This window comes from Oryctolagus cuniculus, chromosome 6 (genome assembly GCF_964237555.1).
Source record: "Oryctolagus cuniculus chromosome 6, mOryCun1.1, whole genome shotgun sequence".
Taxonomy (NCBI): domain Eukaryota; kingdom Metazoa; phylum Chordata; class Mammalia; order Lagomorpha; family Leporidae; genus Oryctolagus; species Oryctolagus cuniculus.
The window spans coordinates 146930345-146951938 of NC_091437.1; the positions used below are offsets into that span (position 1 = coordinate 146930345).

The 21594-nt window shown below is 40.7% G+C and overlaps 1 long non-coding RNA gene and 1 pseudogene across 1 annotated transcript in view; both read right to left on the minus strand.

Moving 5' to 3' along the window:
- LOC138849974 (uncharacterized) overlaps nt 1-21594 on the minus strand; it is a 70347-nt gene that overhangs the window by 41743 nt on the left and 7010 nt on the right. The window lies entirely within an intron of this gene.
- Nucleotides 252-16938, minus strand: LOC100348888 (cysteine desulfurase pseudogene; annotated as a pseudogene).

Consider the following 21594-nt stretch of genomic DNA (forward strand, 5'->3'; position numbering starts at 1 on the left):
GGTTATGGGGGGAAAACGCTATAATCTAAAAATTGTACTTTTGAAATTCATATTTATTAAATAAAAGTTTTCTAAAAACAGTTATGAATTTCTTATACTCATCTTTCTAACTTATATAATGATTTCAAAAAGTTTGTAGAAAATGCATGTTATGAAAAAATATGTATTGATCTCAACTTTTATATCTAAATTGACTGATTTTTAAATTTCATTTTTGGGGGAACTTTTTTTTGAAGAGAAAGGGAGTTTATTTCTCCAGTTTTAAAATTAACAAATATTAAGGAAAGAAACATAAATTATTAGAATAATGGGATAGAATCATAAAGATATTTCCAGCTCCACTGGGTCAAAAGCAAATGAGGAGGATGAGAACAGAAAGGAGAGAAGCCATCTAACAAGTCTACTGTTTGGTCTGCAGTCAATGTGGAGATACATCCTTAGGAGCTATGAAAGATTAAGTTGAAGTTGATTCTTCTTGTTGTTGTAGCCAGTCCAGCTGAGCAGCAGAGAGGGAGAACTGATATATGTCCATAGAGCACCAGGGTCCCTAAACAAAAACCCTTTTCTGGTTCCTCTTGCTTTCCCCACCAGGACTCAGACGTGTCCAGAAGCAATATCATAGTGAATGTCTCTATCGCCTCAGAATAATGTCCGAGGGAAAAACAGCTTCCTTGTGTTTCTGTCCTGGAGGCGGGCTGAAGTCAATATACCAATGCAGGTTTGACCATGCGACACCAACTGGGTATAACAAGGTTCCTGGCTGTGCCAGGGTCAGTGAGATGGGAGGGGCAAGGCCAGTACAAAGTCAGGCTCACTCTTCGAGTGTTGGGTGCACTTGATGCTCTTGAGGTCAATGCCATCCTGCACCATCTCCCAGAGAGGGCTCATTTCTCGAAGTCGCTTCACGTGATGAATACACTTCTCTACCGTGAAATCCACTTCCTCCTCCATAGTGAAGCAGCCAATGCCAAACCGGATAGAAGAGTGTGCTAAATCCTCATCAGTGCCAATCGCTCTAAGGATGTAAGAGGGCTCCAGCGATACAGAGGTGCAGGCACTCCCTGAAGATAAGGCGACATCTTTAAGTGCCATGAGCAAATTCTCCCCTTCCACGTATGCAAAGGAAAGGTTGATAAGCCAGGGTAATGCTGCTCAGGGTCTCCATTCATCACCACATCTGAAAGGCTGTTCATTATCTTCTGCGTCAGCCGCTCTGCTAACTTTGAAATCCACTCATGGTCCTACTGAATCTCTTGCTGGGCCACCTCACACGCAGCCCCCATCCCCACCACCAGGGGTGTGGGCACTGTCCCAGACCTTAGACCCCGCTCCTGCCCACCTCCACTCTGCAGGGCCTCCACGCACACATGGGGCTGGTGGCAGATGTAGATGGCACCAACCCCTTTGGGACCATAGATTTTGTGACCACTGATGCTCATGAGATCAATCTTCATGTCGTTGACATCAAGTGGGATTTTTCCAACAGTCTGGGCTGCATTGGTATGAAAATATACTTTTTTTGAAACTGCAAATCCTCCCTATCTCTGCAATAGTCGCTTCACTCCAATTTCATTGTTCACAGTCATGACGGAGACCAGGCTGGTATCTGGCTGGATGGCGGCCTCTAGTTCCTGCAGGTCATGATCCCACTCTTCTGCACGGGGAGGTAGGTGACCTTAAAACCCTCAGCTTCAGGTGAATGGCAGGAGTCCAAGACACATTTGTGCTCTGTCTGGGTGGTGATCAAGTGTTTTTTTCCATGACCTGTAGACCCTGGCCACTCCCTTAATTGCTATGTTGTTGGATTCAGTAGCACCACTAGTGAAAATGATCTCACGAGGATCAGCTCCAATAAGAGATGCTACTTGCTGGCGAGCGTGTTCCACGGCTGCCTCACTCTCCCAGCCATAAGCGTGTGTCCGGGAGTGTGGGTTCCCATAGTAGGTGACCAGATAAGGAAGCATGGCATCAAGTACCCGGGGGTACAGAGGAGTTGTAGCTTGCGCATCCATCTAGAGAGGTCGCAGCACTGCCTGTGCCTCCGGAGCAGCGGCTGTGCCTGAAGGGACAGCCAACTCGGGAGCATGGTCTGCCACTTGCAGGTGCAGCTCCTGGGTGGGCAGCACAGGCCTCACTGGGGGAGCTTCTTGAAGTACATCCGTATAACATGCTTCTGTAGTTTCCGTGGATATCACACTTTGATCAAAACTTATGGCTTTACTCTTCTATATTCACCTACATCTCATTGGACTCATTGTACATCTCATTGTACTCACACCATGAAAGTGTCAATTTTTCATTCTATTCTACACCAGCAATTCATTAAAAAAAATTGCAGGTCTCAAAAACTTAACTGTGCAATATGTTTAGCTGTGAGCTTGATCATGTAGATGTATACTAAATGTCCTTTTTGATTATCTTATTCTTTACCACAAGAATAAGACCTTCAGGGTCTTCTACTTATACATTTTTTAAGCTACTATAATAAACTGTGCCTTGGTTTAGTGGCATAGCATAAATACAATGAAGTTTCATCTCCTTGTCATGTCAAAGTAAATATTTCTGGGGCATCAGTGTTCTCCCACAAGATTCAGAGACCACGCTTGTTCTATCTGAAGATTAAATTATCAGATTGGGCCACATGGTCTAATGCATTTACGTATCAGATGGGGAAGAGATTGTAGAGGAGTGATAGGCACTTCTTAATGACCTTGGCCTGACAATGACACACACATGCCTTCTATTTCCTTTCCTTCGAGAATCCAAGATGCAACCACAACAGGAAAATTCCTAAATTGTAGTTTCTCTAAATAAGCAGTCACTGCCTCACAAAAATTCTTTTACCTTAAAGAAGCAGTATGAATCTTTCGTGATCAAGTATAATCTTTACCACGGAATTCAACCTACACTTGATATAATTGTGTATCTGATAAACACACATCATATGAAGGACCTCTTACACATTTTTAACTTCATATCACTGTGGCAAGAAATGTGTTTTACTTTATAAGCAACATATAACACCTTGAAGCTCATCCAAATCTATAATTATCTGATAAACTCTTTTCCTCCATTCAGGCTACAAAATATGTTCACATCTGTTGTAGATTCAATTATTGGCCTTGATTCTTCATGCTTTTGCCATATAACTTTCCTGTTCCTCTATTGGGGGAATATACTTTCCTGCCCTTTTTCTTAAACGCAACCATGCAATTTTGGTTAACAGGAGGTTAAAAAACATGAACCAGGCAGGGGTTTAAAATGTACTAGTGCATCTGATTTTTCCCTTTGGCATCTCTACTATTTCCATTCAAAGAACATGCCTAATGATCCAAGAATGATGTGAGACATGTAGAACAAACCTGCTACAGCTGCCCCATGGACCTGCAGTGAGAAGCGGAGTGGCCTAGTTGAAATCAGCTTAGATTAGTTGAACACTAGTGAGCCCATAAATCCTTGTTAATACCTATTGCTGAATACACTGACAATGCCATGCATTACACCACATTATTGTAGCATTGACTACTTGATACAACATATTTCATTCTAAAATATTTGCTCATATTATCAGAAAAATTATCTGATTTTTTTCCTGGAGAAATTCTCCACACTGAATTTTCCAAGAACACCTGGATTTTGGAGTTTAAATAGTGACTGATGAATTGTCCTTAATGATAGAATCATTGATTGAGGTCAATCTACTATTGCTCTTTCTGCTTGATGTTACTGGGTTTCCCTGTTGAAGACTGCTCATCACAGTCCTACTAATACCTGTAACATCATTGCTAGTATCAATTCCTCTACTGATAACACAGTTCATATGATGACTGGTGCAGTTCAGCTCAAAACTTCAGATTTTGAAACTAGAATTCAGAAGCCATACACATTGAAAAGTAAGTTGATAAGACGTGAACTCAGCAGCTATTATTTTCATCCAAAGCAATGATCAGAGGGCATTAAGGTGTCAAAAAGTTTGCTATAGAAGGATGATGGAAAAGTTGTGCTGAGAATGAATGAACAGGCCAGTGGTGAAGAGTAGAAAGACCCCTGCTTTGTTCCTCCCCAACTGAACAGCTGCTGAGACATGGTAAATGTTTCCTTTCTGGAGCTAACTATGAATTAACTAAAGGTGCCAAAAATATAGATGGAAAGAAAAATGTGGAGACATTAAAACTGAGGTTTTTTTTTTTACCCAAGTGAAACAGATGGCTGAATAAAAGTCAAAGGAACTGAATTGAAGGATGAATGGGTGGTCCCAGGAGACACTGACATGTGGTCATATTGACTAGTCCAAGTTTTGGAAGATAATCAACAGTTGAATCAAATTAATTCAGATTGTTCTTCCCATGGGGCTGCAGTTGTCTGGCTGAATAGCAACCCATGGACACAGATTTTCAGTGGAGCTAGAGACTAGAAAACAGTCACAAAGAATTAAAAATTAGTTAAGGAAAATGAAAATATGAAACTTCGAAAACTTTTCATCAGTAATTTTTATTTCACAAGAGAAAAAGGAGAAAAACTCAAATGGGAACATACCAAGGAGGAAAGGGAGAGAAAACAAGGAATAGAATCTGCTCAAGTCTTATTGTATGCAAGTTTATACTATGTATTTTGAGACCTGAATGGAAGGTAGTTTGGGAGAGAGTAATAATATGGGAATGGGGAGAAATATAGCTAAATGGGCTTTCCTTTTCCACAGGGGCAGAATGGTGATGCCAGTTTTATAATTCTTTATGAAGAAGTCTTAATGGAGTATGGCCATTTGTCCCATGGGTCAGAGCTCGTAGAGAAGACTAGACTATATACAAAGAAGCAGTAAAACTGGAGGCTGTGGATTTGGGGAGGGACCTAGCTATAGAAAGAGCTACTGTTGTTGGAGGAGAAGGCGGTGATGATAAAAAGGCCAAGTAGCCACAGGAAGGTACTGGACAGGATGGTTTGGTAGCTGAGATCTCAAAGGTCCAAACTAATGGACTGAAGTCAATACTTAGAATTTTTAGCAGTTAATAGTAAAATTAAAGAAAAAAAGATTAGGACTCCAACTTCAAATGAGAATTACACTTAACAAAAGAGATTGGGACAGAAACCTAGATACTTAAACTCACCTAAAACCACAGGGATGATAATATAATTGCAAACTCATGGTCTCTAGTGAAATGTGCATCATAGATATATTCCAATTGGAACCAAAGAGTTTTAAAATATATGACCTATGGATTCTGTGTGGATTTTGAGTGTTCTCATCACTCAAATATAAGTGTGTGGGGATGCATATGTTAATTTTCTCAATTTGGCCATTTTACAGTGTATACATATTTAAGAACATATTATATATGATGAATATATAAAATTTTATTTCTCAATTAACATAAATAAATAAACCAATTAAAATGTTAAGAAAATTCATGTTCACTGAAGAATGTTCCTCATTGTTCCCAAGCAATGTTCCCAAGAAAGTTCCTTATTAAATTTTAAAAGAGAAAAATAAAATATGAATTATTTGCCAATATTTCAGAATCAAGAGTTTTCCATATAAAATATGAATTTTATTTTTCTTTAATTTTAATAAATGAAGCAACATCAGTCATAGGATTTGTGGGTGCCAAATAAATTATGCTCTTGTTTTTCTCATTTGAATTTATGAATATATTGAAAAATGAGAAAAAGATGAAGGTGAGTGAAGATGAAAATATCTGCTGTGCTACTGACAAAGTCTAAGTTGAAACATGTGGCTTAGATGAAGAAAAGAGTCTTCCTAATATTAAACCTCAGAATTAGTAGAGCTTATTCACCCAGTTACAGGAGGAACTGGATAAATGCAAACCTCACTGGATAAATGTCACTGGCTCTGTAACAGTTGCTACATAGAGGAGTAAATAAGAAAATGCCAGAGAGAAAGAGCAAGAAAAATGCTGATCTGTGAAGTTCAATTCCTTCTTCAAACTTGAAAAAGTTACTCACCAATCATCTCTGGGTTGGAGTGCAGGGGAATATTGAGAGAGGTTATGTGGTCCTTCTATTAATAAAAAGGGGGAAAGAGTTTTCTCCTCCCACTCCTGGGCCTGCACTCACTGAACGGCAACCATGCTGCTGACTCTGTGGTCACTGAAGGCAGATTTTCTTTCTCACTGCCATCCCTATGACTTATTCTTAGGTCTTAGCCAACATTCCTCACTCATACACCACCTGCCTTCCATTTCTAGTTATTGGTTTTCAATTGTATGTGTTATTTGGTGTTGTCACTGTGGTTATGACATCGCACAATAGGTTAAGAAAGTAAAATTATCCCAGCCCCAATCTCTGTTGCTAAGGGTCTCAAGAATCAAATAGTGAGGTTATCAGTCTTTGATACAGGCTGCTGAAATGGACTGCATAGAGCAAGGAGGTATGTGAATAACTACATTTGAAACTCCAAATCTACTCAGGTAAGAATGGTTGAATTTTCTGGAAATGTGGGCTGGAAGTGTATTGAAGAAACATGGAACATCAAGCAGCAAGAAGGAAGCAGGTGAGAGGAGGAAGAAATAAAATAGGCAGCTCCTGGTCCCCTTTATTTGCCCTTCACAGCTCTATTGCACTGCATTCAAATAGTCTCCATGTTCCTTATCCATGATTGGACCCTTTATGCATTTATGGTCTGCATTCAAAGACACTCAATAAATTTTCATTAAATACTTAAAAATGTCAGGAAAGGTGTTTTAAGGAAGAGGCTGTTTAGGATAGTACCAAGGACATATTTTATAAGTTAGAAGGCTATTGTTGACCTTATTCAGAAGGGATAGAATTAGAAGCCAGATGATAATAGCTTGAAAAACCTCAGTTCTTTTACAAAACCTCCCCTGATTTTTCCACTGCCTGGACCCAAAGCAAATCTATCTAACTCTGATTTATGACACCATTGTTGCTTAAATCATATAAATATTATCATGTTAAATAATATACTATTCAGAATAAACTAAATAGTGATTTATACATTAACAATAGACTTAGTTCTCTTAAAAACATTATGTTCAAGAGGAGTGTGACAGATAATACACAAATAAACAGATGAACATGTGGAATATGGGAGGTTGTTACAAAAGCACTGAGGAAGTGCTATAGACTGGGCCATACCTCCCACCCTGCAACTGCCAAAAGTCATATTTTGAGAACTTTTCCTCAATGTTTTGGTATTTGGAGGTAAAGTATTTTGATCTTATTTGGTTAGGTGAGTGCATTGTCAAAAATGACGATTATAAAAGGACCCTCGCAGGCCGGTGCCGCAGCTCACTAGGCTAATCCTCCACCTTGCGGCGCCGGCACACGGGGTTCTAGTCCCGGTCGGGGCGCCGGATTCTGCCCAGTTGCCCCTCTTCCAGGCCAGCTCTCTGCTGTGGCCCAGTGGAGGATGGCCCAAGTGCTTGGGCCCTGCACCCCATGGGAGACCAGGTTAAGTACCTGGCTCCTGCCATCGGATCAGCGCAGTCGGCAAAGGAAGACTTTTCTCTCTTTCTCTCTCTCTCGCTGTCCACTCTGCCTGTCAAAAAACAAACAAACAAACAAACAAACAAAAAACCAAAAACACAACTCACGGAAAGATGGTCATCCATAGACCAGAAACCCAACTTTCACCAGAGCAACTCTTCCACACTGCATTCTTAGACTTCTTTGTCTCCAGAACTGTGATAAATTTCTGTTCTTTTAAGAAAATTCATGCAAGATATTTGTTCTGAGAGATGCAGAATAAAGGAAGATTTTATAAAGAGGAATTATATCCTAGGACTTCCACTAGGTGTTCTGATGAGAGCAAATGTTAGGGGAAGTGTTTGGAAACTGCTTAGGAAACTAGTACAGTAGGTGATGGTGGTTTGGGTCATGTTGACTGCAGTAGGCATGATGAGAAGTGGTATTTTTTAAAAATAGATTTTTGATGGAAGGAAAATAGGATTTTACAATAGTTTTGATGTGGGTTATGATATTTGGACTAGGCATATAGTTGAATGAATGCTCAATTACTGAGCAGGAATGACTATGGCTGGAGAAAGTTTGAACGGGAGAAAACATAATTTGGTAACTAACTGCTTTCTTGTCTGGTTGCTGTACTACAGTGTGGACTACACAATGATAAGAAGGTTGGCTTCTTAATCTTTCATGTCCACAATATCTAGTCCAGAACTTGATAAAAAGGAAATGTTCATGAATTCCCTTAATGTTTGATGAATGAATGAGTTACTTAGAAACATGAAATATTTTCATATCTTTTATTCACAGTAGTATAAACTCCCCTGGAGACATAGATTTTGTTTTATCACTACTGAATTTCTAGCATCTAGAACTAAGTTAGCACAAAATGTGGAATATACTGATTTCCATTCTTCCTACTGATGTTTCTTGTGGCATCTGGTTCTTGTTAGTACAAAGGAAATAAAATAACAAAATAATATGTGTTCCTGGCCTATTCTTTTCTATTACTTAATTGACAGAAAGTTGCTTTGGAAAGCAAAATTCATTTTTATTAACAATTGAGAGTTAAGAACACTGGTAAGTTTAATTGTTTCATAAATAATTACATGCCTTATTTCCACTTTTCTAAAATTTCAGAGAATATTTTCAGGCACTCAACTGATCTTGTGGCTTAAAAGAATAGATAGCTGTTTTTTACTTAAGTCTTAATATGCTAAACAAATTATTTTTTGAACTGATTCTAACTTTCTAGAGTTTTGAGCATCTACCTTTGTCCTGGAAAACTGCTAAAGTCAATAAATGCATTGTAGCTGGGGGGAAAAGTGGTTATTTCTTCCTCCAGAGCCTTGCTCCCACTGGAGACCTGGCTCATTCACTGTCAGGACCTCAAAGTAAGGCTTGTTCCTGAGTCTTCCTTCTGCTGTAGGACTGAACACCACAATCTGTGAAAGTAAGTTTTGGACATCTTCCCTTAAAAGATTAATAATGAATTGAAATTCCCTGTAGTTAAAAGAATAAACTTAAAACTATGTACTTCCCTAGCTGACTTAACTATGGCATGCTTTTATAAGAGAACATCATCATAAATTGTAAGAAACAGTGAGTTCCTTGAATTTTGTGAGTTCTCACCTAGAGACTTAATTAGGCTGAGATATATAGAAGGCTCCATTGTCTCACTGATTCAATTTTTTCTGAACTTTTTTTTTTTTAAGTAACTCTCCCCTGGGGGAAGAGAGAGCTCTACTTCAAGTTGGGATTTCCACCACCCACAGAATGGGATAGTTGGAAAAAGTCTTGACTTAAAAGATGACATATTGCTTATGATTTTGTCTTAACTCTGTCACTCACCACTTATATGATACTTTTTTGTAGATTTTTTTGTATTATCTGAGACTCAGTTTCCACATTTTAAAACCTAGGAATGACAAATGATACCTTCATTATTATCCATGACTGCCACTAGTATTAAATGTACGCTAGAGAAATTTATAAAGTGCTACCAATTAAGTGAATGTGAAGCATACTTATAAGATTTGCAGATGGAGTTTCTGTTGTTAAATTAAAAAATCAAATAAGATACTTGCTAAAGATAGCAAGGTAGACTTTATGCAAAGTGGGTTATGGCCATTGGTCCAGAGGCAACTACTAAAGGCTCTTCCAACGAGGGAGAGAGATTGGATTCAATTTTGACTCTGACAAGGAAAAGTGGGAATTTATAACCAAGGAGTAGGGTGGAGGTCAGTGGATGGAAAGTTACTGAGAGGAAATTTCAAGGGTAAGAGATTTTTTTTTTTTTTTTTGACAGGCAGAGTTAGACAGTGAGAGAGAGAGACAGAGAAAGGTCTTCCTTCTGTTGGTTTACCCCTTAAATGGCCGCTAGGGCCAGAGCACTGCGCTGATCCGAAACCAGGAGCCAGGTGCTTCCTCCTGGACTCCCATGCACGTGCAGGGCCCAAGCACTTGGGCCATCCTCTACTGCCTTCCCGGGCCACTGCAGAGAGCTGGACTGGAAGAGGAGCAACCGGGACAGAACCGGCGCCCCAACCGTGACTAGAACCAGGGGTGCTGGCACTACAGGCGGAGCATTAGCCTAGTGAGCCACAGCATGGGCCAGGAATTCTTTTTTATAAAAAGATTGTTTATTTGTTTGAAAGTCAGAGTTACACAGAGAGAGGGAGACAGTGAGAGAGAGATATCTTCCATCTACTGGATCACTCCTCAGATGATCATGAGGCCCAGGACTGGGCCAGGCAGAGGCCAAGAGCTAATAGTTTCATCTGAGTCTCCACATGGGTGACAGGGACCCAAGCAGTTGGGCCATCTTCCACTGCTTTTCTCAGGCTACTAATAGGGAGCTAGATCAGAAGTAGAGCAGCTGGGACACAGATTAGTGCCTGTATGTGCTACCAACATCCCAGGTGATGGCTTTACCCACTATACCACAATACTGGCCCCAAGAAAGGAATTATTAATCCTTGCATATATAAGGTAAGTTTTATTCAGAAGGAGAGAAAGCAAAGTCTCACACACACGTGAACATAGGTTGCCCCACTCAGAGAGATACCTGAGTGAGAAGTGGACCCAGAAGGAGAATGGTGTGTAGAAGAGGAAGGGGGAAGAAGAGAAAGAGAGGGAGAGAGAGAGTGCATGCACGTACCTCAACACCTCTCAGGTCTTGGTCTCCAGTGAGGGAGACAGAGTGTTCTTCCCAGTTGTGGGCCTCTTTTACATACCCCCCACCCAGGTCCCAGGTGAAGGAGATACATCCCAGGAAGGGACAGTTTGACCAGGAGGAGGGCACTTGGGGGTTAGTGAGGTGGGAAGTTGGGTGTGGGGAGGGGGAGGGGTGACTTCCACTTCAGTAGATCTAACTAGCTACCTGCGTATCCTGTATTAGAAATAGATATGGATTCAAATTATAGAAAAATAATTTAATATCTGAATTTGTCCTCTCTCTCCAAAATTATTTTCACTGTGGCCCTCATAGTATTGCAAATAGATTGAAACAGAGAAATCGTTATAAAACTCTGCAAGATATTAGACACAAAATGCTGATGTTGATCTAAGTCTTATACAAAAAGAGAAAGACATTTTTTCCCATATCAAAAGAAAAATAGTTTTTAGGCATTCAGATATCAACCTCCATAAAGTTGTCTAATAGTCTGTATGGGAGAAATTGTGTATTTGAAATGTGTAATGTGATAGTACATGAAATCAAACTACCCAACTTGAGAAACACATGCTATGGGTTAGGCTGGCCTGTGTTTATATAAATATCACAAATTTAAATATGTCTCAAGTTCATCCACTTCTTTCCATTTTCATTGTAATCATCCTAGACCAAACCACTATCCTTTCCCACTGGGACTATGAAGAAAGACTCCTCAGAGTAAAAGGAATAAATCACAAAATAAAAACTGTTTAAAACCTTAATTGGCTTCCTATTGACTTTCAAATGAGGTCTTAGCATGCCTTAGAAGCCCACAATCCATCTTCTACTTGCCTCTCTGGACTTAATTCATACCACTGTCTCTTCCTTATTCTGTGGTATGCCTGCTGGCTTCTCCTCTCCAGAGATGGTTGATTTCTCTGGTTAGTAATGAGCATGAATTAGTCACAGAAAGAAAGGGAAATAGCATTCAAATCTAGACCCCCACTCCTGTGCTAGATTTCATGGTTCTGATGTAGGCAAAAAGATAGCATGGAGGAGCTGGGATGACCAGCCACACCCTGTGGCCTTGCCTGTGCTGCAGCCTCCCACATTCCCACTCCCTTCCCAGGCAGCAAAAAATAATAGCTTCCATGGAATTGTCCCTTATATTTGGTGCTTGCTAAGACCAGTCAACATGGTTGCTATTTGCCTCCATGTGATGATCTGTAGTTTTTTATTTGATCATTATAAAAAATCATCACAGCTGACACTCTTCTCCTCATCATGTACCTGATGCCTTGACACTTCTGATATTTTCAAAAAAGGCCTGGGAAATGAGCAGTACTTGGCTTTTGTCATACTCCTTGATTTTTGAAGATTCAGTAAGACCATACCCAAGATATCACTCCCCACATCCCCAGATCATGTAAAGGAATAGACCTAAATCTCTCTCTCTCTCTGTTTTTTTTTTTTTTTTAAGATTTATTTATTTATTTTAAAGTCAGAGTTACACAGAGAGAGGAGAGGCAGAGAGAGAGAGAGGTCTTCCATCCAATGGTTCACTCCCCAGTGGTTCACGCAATGACCAAAGCTGTGCCCATCCAAAGCCAGGAGCCAGGAGCTTCTTCTGGGTCTCCCACGTGGGTGCTGGGGCCCAAGGACTTGGGCCATCTTCTACTGCTTCCCCAGGCCATAGCAGAGAGCTGGATTGGAAGTGGAGCAGCCGGGTCTCGAATCTGTGCCCTTATGGGATACCAGCACTTCAGTCCAGGGCATTAACCTGCTGCACCACAACACTGCCCCCCTAAATCTCTTTTAATGCAGCTACCTCTTGAGTACATTCCCTGTTTAGAGTGTACTTTAGCTCTTCATGCTAATAAATCTGTTTCTTTGTGGACCTTTACCTGTGTCTCATCCTCAAATACTTGTCTTTGAGGCAATAACCAGGACCCAGCCACCCCCTGACATCCTGGCAAGCCAGATAGAAGTAAGTGGATGTTGAAAGCCAGCCAGAAATTGTCCATTGGGCCTTTCTCCTGTATCTGCTTCTCTTCTGCTTGAGAATCTTGGTTTTGTTCCATCCATCTCTCCTTCTTCACTCTGATTTGAAAGCATGGGTTATCTTCTCTTAACCCAACTATGTTCCCTACAATGGATTTTTGAGGTAGGAGGGCCTAGAATGAACACTGTGACGATCAGACACTTTTGGTCCTTTATGAAGAAGCTTTTTAAGAGTGTTTAGGACTTGCTTGCAAGCCGTACCATGCTCAGGGAGTTTCCTTATTTCTATTACCATCTAGCTATGGACTTTCTACATGGTCTAACTTGTCTTTCACTTATGGTCTTTAAAAAATATTTATTATTTAGTTGAAAGTCAGAGTTCCAAAGAGAGATGAGACAGAGAAAGAGCGAGAGATCTTCCATCAGCTGGTTCACTCCCCAGATGACTCCAATGGCCAGAACTGTGCCAGGCCAAAGCCAGGAGCTAAGAGTTTCTTCTGGGTTTCCTACATGGGTGGAGGGGCCCAGGCTGTGCGTCATCTTCCACTGCTTTCCCAGGCACATTAGCAGGGAGCTGGATCAGAAGTGGAATAACCTTTACTCGAATCATCACCCACTTGGGATGCCAGCATCACGGGCAGTGGCTTTACCTGCTGTGCCACAATGCTGGCCCTGTCTTCCCCTTATGCCTTGTAAACCTTCAACTTTCTTACTTCTTCAGGAAGAGTGCCCCCTCGTGTATTATGTCACCATTATCAATTAGGTGTTTGGTCCCCAAGCAGAAAGTATCTGCCAATATCTGGCAAATACGTTCTGTCATACTCTCACTCCTGGGAACACTTGCTGCCTCTTTGGCTAACCCTTTTACATATGCCACACTCATGGGTCCAACACATACAAGAGCCCAACACCCTCCTAACTTACTCTGGGATTCAGTTTTCTCCATTGCTTCTTATGGTGTTGTCATCCCCCATGTCCATGGCAACTTCCAGACTGAGCATTCTGGAAGTAGTTCTGGGACAAGACTCTATGGAATACTCCCTTCAAAAGTTTCTCCATATGCTTTGAAATAAAGGTTCTCTATTCTCCCTTTAACTGAAAACTTTCAGGATTATTTTAACAGTCATATTGAACAACTTCAGGCTATACCTGAAGCACCAAGCAAGCATGCTACCACCTTACTAAATTATTAAAAATGAGGTTTAAAATTTGCTGAGAGCAATTTCATATAGCACCATTCTCAAGGAAAGCCTCAGGGACTCTGGACATCTGGGCAAAATGAAAAGACTCAAAGATGCTTGGTCACCATGGATCTTATTCAAAATCTGGGGTGTCAGGTCTGAATCAGTCCAGAAGGGAGCCTCTGGAGATGCTCAGGACACCAAAAGCATGCGGTCAAAATCCTGGGACGTGGAGCCCGAGGCATCCCAGGATACTTCAGGAAGATTACAGCAATTTTCTAATTGATTTTGGAGACTCTTACCTTTGACATCCTCTTTGATTCAGATGTCCAAGATCAAATAAAACATTATTATTTCATATCGGACTCAGAATGCTCTCACAAAAATGGCAACAAGGTTATCTCAACACCAGATTCCAAAAAATCAATTAACCAACCTCTCTAGGAGATTTAGTTTTGTTAAAAACCAGGAGAGAAGGATCCCCCTGTGACCAATTTCAGACTGAATGAAAAAAAAAATAATGCTACTCAGCACTCCTACTGAAGTTAAGTTACAGGGAGTTTGTCCCTGGGTACATCTGTCAAGAATTAAACCCCTATCTGTTGAGTTTTCACAGGCAACCCAGAGGATAACTCTGCCTCCCCTTGTGAGCCAATTGAGTCTCTAAAGTTTATCTTCAAATGGCTAACAGATGAGTACAATTTTTATTTTTCTCATAAACTTCTGGTGGTCAAGAAAATATTCTTGCCATTTCCAACAATGGATGACAAACCTCTAGCTTTGCCACTGAAAGCTTTAGATTAGTTAGCAAGGCATTTTTTTTTTCAGTCCCTGGCTAGGCAGAGATGGTGCCTTGAAGCAGCATGAATCTACAGAAGAGGAATTTTTCTCTCCTGACCTCCCATAATGATTAAGGGATGAAGATTTCTGAGGAGGGAAAAGATGATGCAAGCAAGGAGGTAGCTAGCAAAGAGGAGCTAAGGTTGTCTGCCCCTCCGTGAAGCCTTATTTCTCCACTGTCCCAACCTCCCTGCCTTCCATGTAGCAGAAAACTGAATGTCCATGAGACTGCTACTTAGAAACAGGGCCACCAAAAATAATCAAAACTATGACTGGCTGTATTTCATGATGACAGTTATCGCAATATAAGACTATTATAATAAAATTTCAAGCCTGAAATTTTATTATAATAGTATAGGAGTTCCCATGCACCTGATATATAGCACTTTCAAAATCTATGCCCCCCCAAAAGGACAATGAAATGGGTGGTACTCAAGCTGTATCCCCAACTCCTCCCCTTATGCTTTTTCAGTTAAACCCCACCTGACACCATCGTCTGTGCCTCCAGATCATATAAAGGATCCCATTGTGTGTGGCTGTCTCTTGAGCATGCCCACACTCCCTTACAAGTGTGCACTTTTGCTTTATATGAGACTAAATCATATTCTTCAACTGACCTCTACCTACATCTCATCTTCAAATTCTTTCTTTTCTTGTGGACAAGAACCTGCACCCAGCCACTCCTTGACAGTTCCACAAAACTCTAATTTTCTTCCTCAATCTAGAGTTCAAGTACTTAAATGTTTTTATAATTCACTCTTCAATGCCTGTTTGTATAAACTTTACCTGTGTAAAGGTAGGTATGTGTTGCACAGCATATAAGAGATAGAAACCACATAAAGTATATATTGATTGAAAACAGACAACAAACAAAAAAACTATGCATCATCTCTTGGAGATTCTCCCACTCACATATTTCCTAATTGTGTCCTGTCCAATTATTTCCTTCTGTGAAAATATTCTTCTTACATCTGTATTTGTTAGATGTGGTTTCTGTGTATTGAACTATGTGAAAGACCCCAGCATTGGACTTGACACATTAGGGATGCTTTATAATGATAGATTCTGCTTCTTTGTTTTTCATTAATTTTCAAAGATAAATTTTGGAACATTAAACCTCTAAAGAATTTATTTGAGCAATCATCAATTTGTGAATTGGGCAGTTTTAGGCTCCAAGTGGTTAGGTTCTCTACTGGAGGGGTAAGAAAAGAAAACTTAATAAGGTGCCCATGGAGCAAAACAAATATATGATGGGTTAAAGAAGAATAGTAGCTTTATAGTCCCTAGTTAGATGTAACTTGGGCAATTTCCCAACTTTTGCTGAAATGTTTAACACACTGCATTGTCACAGTGCAGGCTGCAGTGGGAGTAGCTGCAGGGATCCTTGGAACATACTCAGTTCTTTTATAGGTATTTCCTTTTCAAACCCAACCACACTGTCTCACAGATCAGGTCATATTCTTTGTTTCCTGGGATAGCGTTTCCTTTCGGGGGCGGGGTGATTGGGAAGAAGAGAGAAGAAATAAACTGGTCATGGTTACACATCTTACTATTGGTAGAGCTGTTATCAAACCCAGCCCACTGCTCTTTCCACTGTGTCAGTGTGGGCATTACTGTGGAGACATACTGCATTATAGAGTGTGACAGAGGGATGCTCCTTCTTGATTATCTCACCAGGGAGCCAAGCACCTTTCCTAAGGCCACATTGCTTATAAATGGATAAGAGTGATGGCATTTTAATGATTTCTAGATCACACACAGCACATCACCATACTGAGGAGCAGTAGATAGTCAGATTGAATTGAGTTAGACGGAATAACATGTGTAAAGTTATCTTATCACAAAAGCTTCTTCCTGCTCCTCCCTTTCCTTTGGTTATATTGAACACAGCCAAACACATTAACCAGATGAGCAGGGTTAACGGATTGTTTTCACAGGAAATCTTTCCTTCCTCCTTCAGTTTACCTAAAAGGATGGGAAGCTTGGAGGGGTGTTCGCCAGTGTATACACACACATGTCGATGTATACATTTATACCCCACACACATCCATACGCACATATGTCTGTAAAACAATGTGTGCTGGCCACAGCATCTGGCTTTCTGTGAAGTCTTGACCTCTGCCCCCTTACAGCTGGGTTGGCTCAGAGTTTAGAGCAAGACTTCAAGAGTCCCTGAAGAACATATGTTTTAAGCAGTACCCTGATTCTTTATCATTTTTTACAGTGATGTGTGATAAAAGGTTAACACCTAGGACCTTGTACAGGTAGCCTCACCCCCCTGAAGAATTCCTCATCATTCAAGGAATCATCCACTAGAGACATGGTTCATCTGAAAAATTGCACTCTGTATTCCCTGGCCTTTCCCCAGCTTGCCCACAAAAGGTTGGTAGTGTTTTACTGTTTAACTGCTATTCTCTTCTAATAGACATTTTGTCAGGAAAGTGGGGCTGTCAAGTTCAGACAAGAAGGAGCTTTGAACTTCATTGTTTCAAAGTAGAAGATGAAATAATTTAGTGGTAACCCAAGATGGTCTGATTCTTCTTCAGCACCTTGGCCCTGTCACTTCTATAAACTGTCTTTATAGACATAGGTCTGGTGTGAGGGGATTTGAAAGATTCAACATCATTGGAAATGGTCTGCCGGGGTCGCTTTGCTGGAGCTGCTGCACAGGTGGGAATCAGACAGCAATGTAAAAAAGTTGCTGCCCATCATAAATAAGAGTGTTAATTGTTAAATTAACAATAGAAGTCACTGTGCACTTACTCTCCATTTAGGACCTCTGTCCTTAATGAGTTATACTATGAGAATTAACTGCAAAACTTGTTCTCAAACTGTACTGTACACATTATGTGTATGTGTGGGTGAAAACTATTGAAATATTTACTTAGCATAGAGTTTGTCCTCTATATATGATACAGTTAAACCAAAAATGAACCTTAATGAAGAATGGGATGGGAGAGGGAATGGGAGGTAGGATGGGAGTGGAGGTGGGAGGGCAGGTATGGAGGAAAGAACCACTATGTTCCTAAAGTTGTACCTGTGAAATTTATGTTCATTAAAAAAAAAAAAAAACTTTAAAAAAAAGAGTTGCTGCCATTCCTTCTGTGGTTTTCTTTTGGGGGAGCATCAGGTGTTTGCTATTCTAATCGCTATATCACAATGATATAATGCTACCCAATTCAAATATATATTTTAAGACAGTGCACTTTAGGAAAGTGCAGCTGGTCACTAGAGGTTTTATAGAAGAATTCCGTTAATATTGCCCAAGACCATTGGCTTCTACCAGCTCATATGGCCAGGCAAGGAAGGCAAGAAAAGGGATGGCAGCTCATCAGCTCTATATTTACAACCTGCTGGATTCTTCCCATGTAATCATTCTCCTCTTTTCTCCACTCCTTCAGTGTTTCCTGCCTCAGTAAAACACCAGGAACACTCCTTGTGATCTCTGTCAGAGACCACAATAATTCTTCAGAAATCCAGTTGATTTTTCCTATAAAATAAACAGATTCTAGTAATGTCTAGGGAACATATCACACCCATCTGCTTTTCATCCCAAGTCTGAAGAAAAAATGAAAAAGTCGTGTGACAAGATAGAAGCATGATCCACTGAAATCAAGTCCCTCACGACCTGACAGCTGTCCATCATCAGCTCCAAACTAAACATGACAGGTGCATCAGGACCCTAACCACAAAAGACCCTCTACTGCCCTGTTAGAGGACTTTCCCAACCTGCGTGCGTACTCAGAATAGCCCAATATGATTGATACATGACCTCTGTGGTGTTATATTTAGCTGTAATGCCATTTTAAGCATGTATTGTGCAAACAAAACAAAAGCAAACAAACAAAAAATAAAACAAAACAAACAGCTCGCACATAGAACACCAAACCAGTTGCAAATAAAAATGTTGTATGCCAAGAGGGACATATCAGAGATGCAGTCTTGGTGCCAATATAAGTGTTTTGAGTGCCAGGAAGAGACCAACCATCACTCCTCGGCAATGCATAAAAGTACCTGTTCAGCTCTTGAATGGACAGCCAGTAAGCAGAACCTTTTCCTGCTGTGTTCTCTCCCTTGTGTCCAGCATAAGCTCCCTAAACTTTGTTTAGGTTGTACATTGGCCTTTTTTCAATTACTGTTTGCAAGTGAGTCAAAGAACCTGGGGTTGATAACAATAATGAGAAGTCACAATTAAGCTGGATTTTTCACAGTCACATTCTAATTGATCTTGCTTCTGAGTCCCTGCCTTAAACGCTCTTCTTGAAAAAGTAGCTGGTGGGATCTTTTTTAACATATAAAGCAGACATGCTCTCCTCTCCCCTGAATCTTTTAATGGTTTTCTGTTTCAGTTAGTGCAGGAAACCCATCTCTTACAAAACTGCGTGTGCTGAGCTCCCATTTTTCTCTTTCACCTCACCTCCCAGAAAGCAGAATCATTTCCCTTTGTTAAAAAGCAAAAGACAAGCAGAAAACCAGATCAGTGTAATTTAACAAAATTTACGTGAGCAAGAGAATGGTTCTAGAATGGTGCAGCATTCTAGTAAAAAGATGGTTCCAAATACCCTACTTTGCAATTTAGCCAGTTACTTTTACAACCAAAAAGACAAGAGATGACATAAAGAGATGACCTGATTAATGAAGGCTGGCCTTTGCCTTATTTGGGCATAATTTGGCAGCCTTTAACTTGTGATGAGCTAAAGCTCCCTTGCTTAGCTACAGAGTGTGCCCTTAGGTTGGAAGCTATTTACACATCAAGCTTGGGTTCACTACATATGGAGGCCTTGTGGAGTCAACTTATTATTCAGCTACAAAGTCTGCTTCATGTAATTTATTACTGCTCAATACTCACATACTTCATTCAGATAACTATTAAACTACACCTTATCAGAGAATCCTTCCCTGAACAACTGAAATAAAATTGTTCTGCCCCAGCACTACATGTCTCCATCTTGCTCTATTTTATGTTCATATCATTTACCACCATCTGACACCCTAAAAAGGGTATCTCAAAAAGTTCATAGAAAAATGAAATTTAAATATGTTTCATTTTCCATTAAATGTAAATATTTATTTATGTGTTTATTTATTATTAACTTGAAAGGCAGATATATATATATATATATACACACATATATTGATTTTTCCATCTGCTGATTTGTCCCCCAAATACCTGTAGGAGCCATGGCCAGATAGGTCAAAGCAGGGAGTTCAAAACCTTATCTGGGTCTCCTATATAGGTGACAGGGGCCCAACTACTTGAGCCATCATCTGCTGCCCCCAAGGTGTGCCTTAGCAAGAAGGTGAAATGAGGAGAAGAGCCAGGACCCAAAGTCAAGCACTCTGGCATCGGATGTGGGTGTCTCAATTGGTGGCCTCAGCATTGTACCAAAGGCCTTCCACCACCAATTAACTTTTTGAAAAAGTTAAAACCCCCTCATATATATTCCCTTGCTGACTTGTTTATATTTTCCACTGTCCTTGAATCTAGATTTTGTGAGAAGAGGGCCTTTGTTTCATTCACTGTTTTATACCTGATTCTATATATGCTGATTGGTTCATAGTAAGTGCGTAATGGATGTGTATGGAATAGATGAATGAAATGGATTGGCTGAGACAGGTAAGGAAAGACTCAGAGCCAGGGTAGACTTTATGAGACTATATAGTATGCACCTTAGCCAAGGTCTAGAAAATAAGAAAAATGACCACATGGCTGAAAGTGAGACTTGGAGGGATATGAGTGCAGACTGAAATTCACACGATGCCAAGATGGCTTTTAAAGAGCACTTACTATCTGGTTGTATTAGTTTCCTTGGGTAAGAAATGACTACAAATGCTGTGGCTGAAAACAACAGTTCATTCTCCTATAGTTCCAGAGGCCAGAAATCTGGCCATGCCCCTAAGGGAGCTACAGGGGAGACTACTCTTTTTGGGTCCTCCAGCTTCTGGTTGCCCCAGTTGTTCCTAGACTGATGCCAGCAGAATTCCAGTCTCCACTTGTATCCTCACGTGGTCTTCTCTCTCCACCTGTGTGTCTCCAAGGCCCACCCTAATCCAGATGCCATCACATTTTGAGGGTACTGTTCAAGCACTATATATGCAAACACTTTATATAGGTTTACAACCTAACAACAACTCTCTGAGATAGATACTATTGTTGGTTACATTTAACAGACATAGAAGCTAAGGCTCAGGCACTTTCATAAATTGCTAAAGTCCTATAGATAGCACACAGATTCAGACTTTAGTATATCTGACTCCATAATACATCGGCTTGATCCACTGATTATTTCATACTGACTTCAATGCTTATCAAAATGTGTTCAGAACATGCCTGATGCTGAGGAAAGAACTTTAAAAAAAAATCCTATATTTAAACTATGAACTGGGTCACCTTGCAAATGCATTCAGTTCTTCTAACTGCTCATAGCTCTCTTGTAAATCACTGAACAAAAGCTCAAATACATGGAAAGTGAAAAGACCTAATCCCAAGATTCTCTAAGTCTGAAATGAACATCAGGGTGTTTGTCACAAGGGCTCTGGGAGAGAGTTAAAAGACATGGCTCCACACAGAGACACTGAGGAAAAACTTCCAGAGTAATCTTCACTGTGGACAGAGTGTAAAACTGAAGGCAGTAGTCAAATGAGTGTGTGTCGCTCCCCCTCTTCATGGAGGAACGACACTAAACCCTGCCTAGGCTTCATATCCGAGTCACGGCACCATTATGTCACTCCCCCTCTTCGCGGAGGAATGACACAGGACCCTGCGCTGTTCTTTTGTCTGCTTGGCCCTCCCCGGGTTTGCTGCTGGTTCTTCCTGGGTTGGCTATCGTCCCTTCCACCTCCATGGAAGGGCGGTTCCCCCTGCCACTTTCCCCACTCCCGCGGGGGAGCGGCACACCGCCGGCCGGCTCTCTCGGGGGCTGCACAGGTGTTCCTTCAGATAGATGTTCCCCTTAGATGTTCCTGGTGCATGTTGTC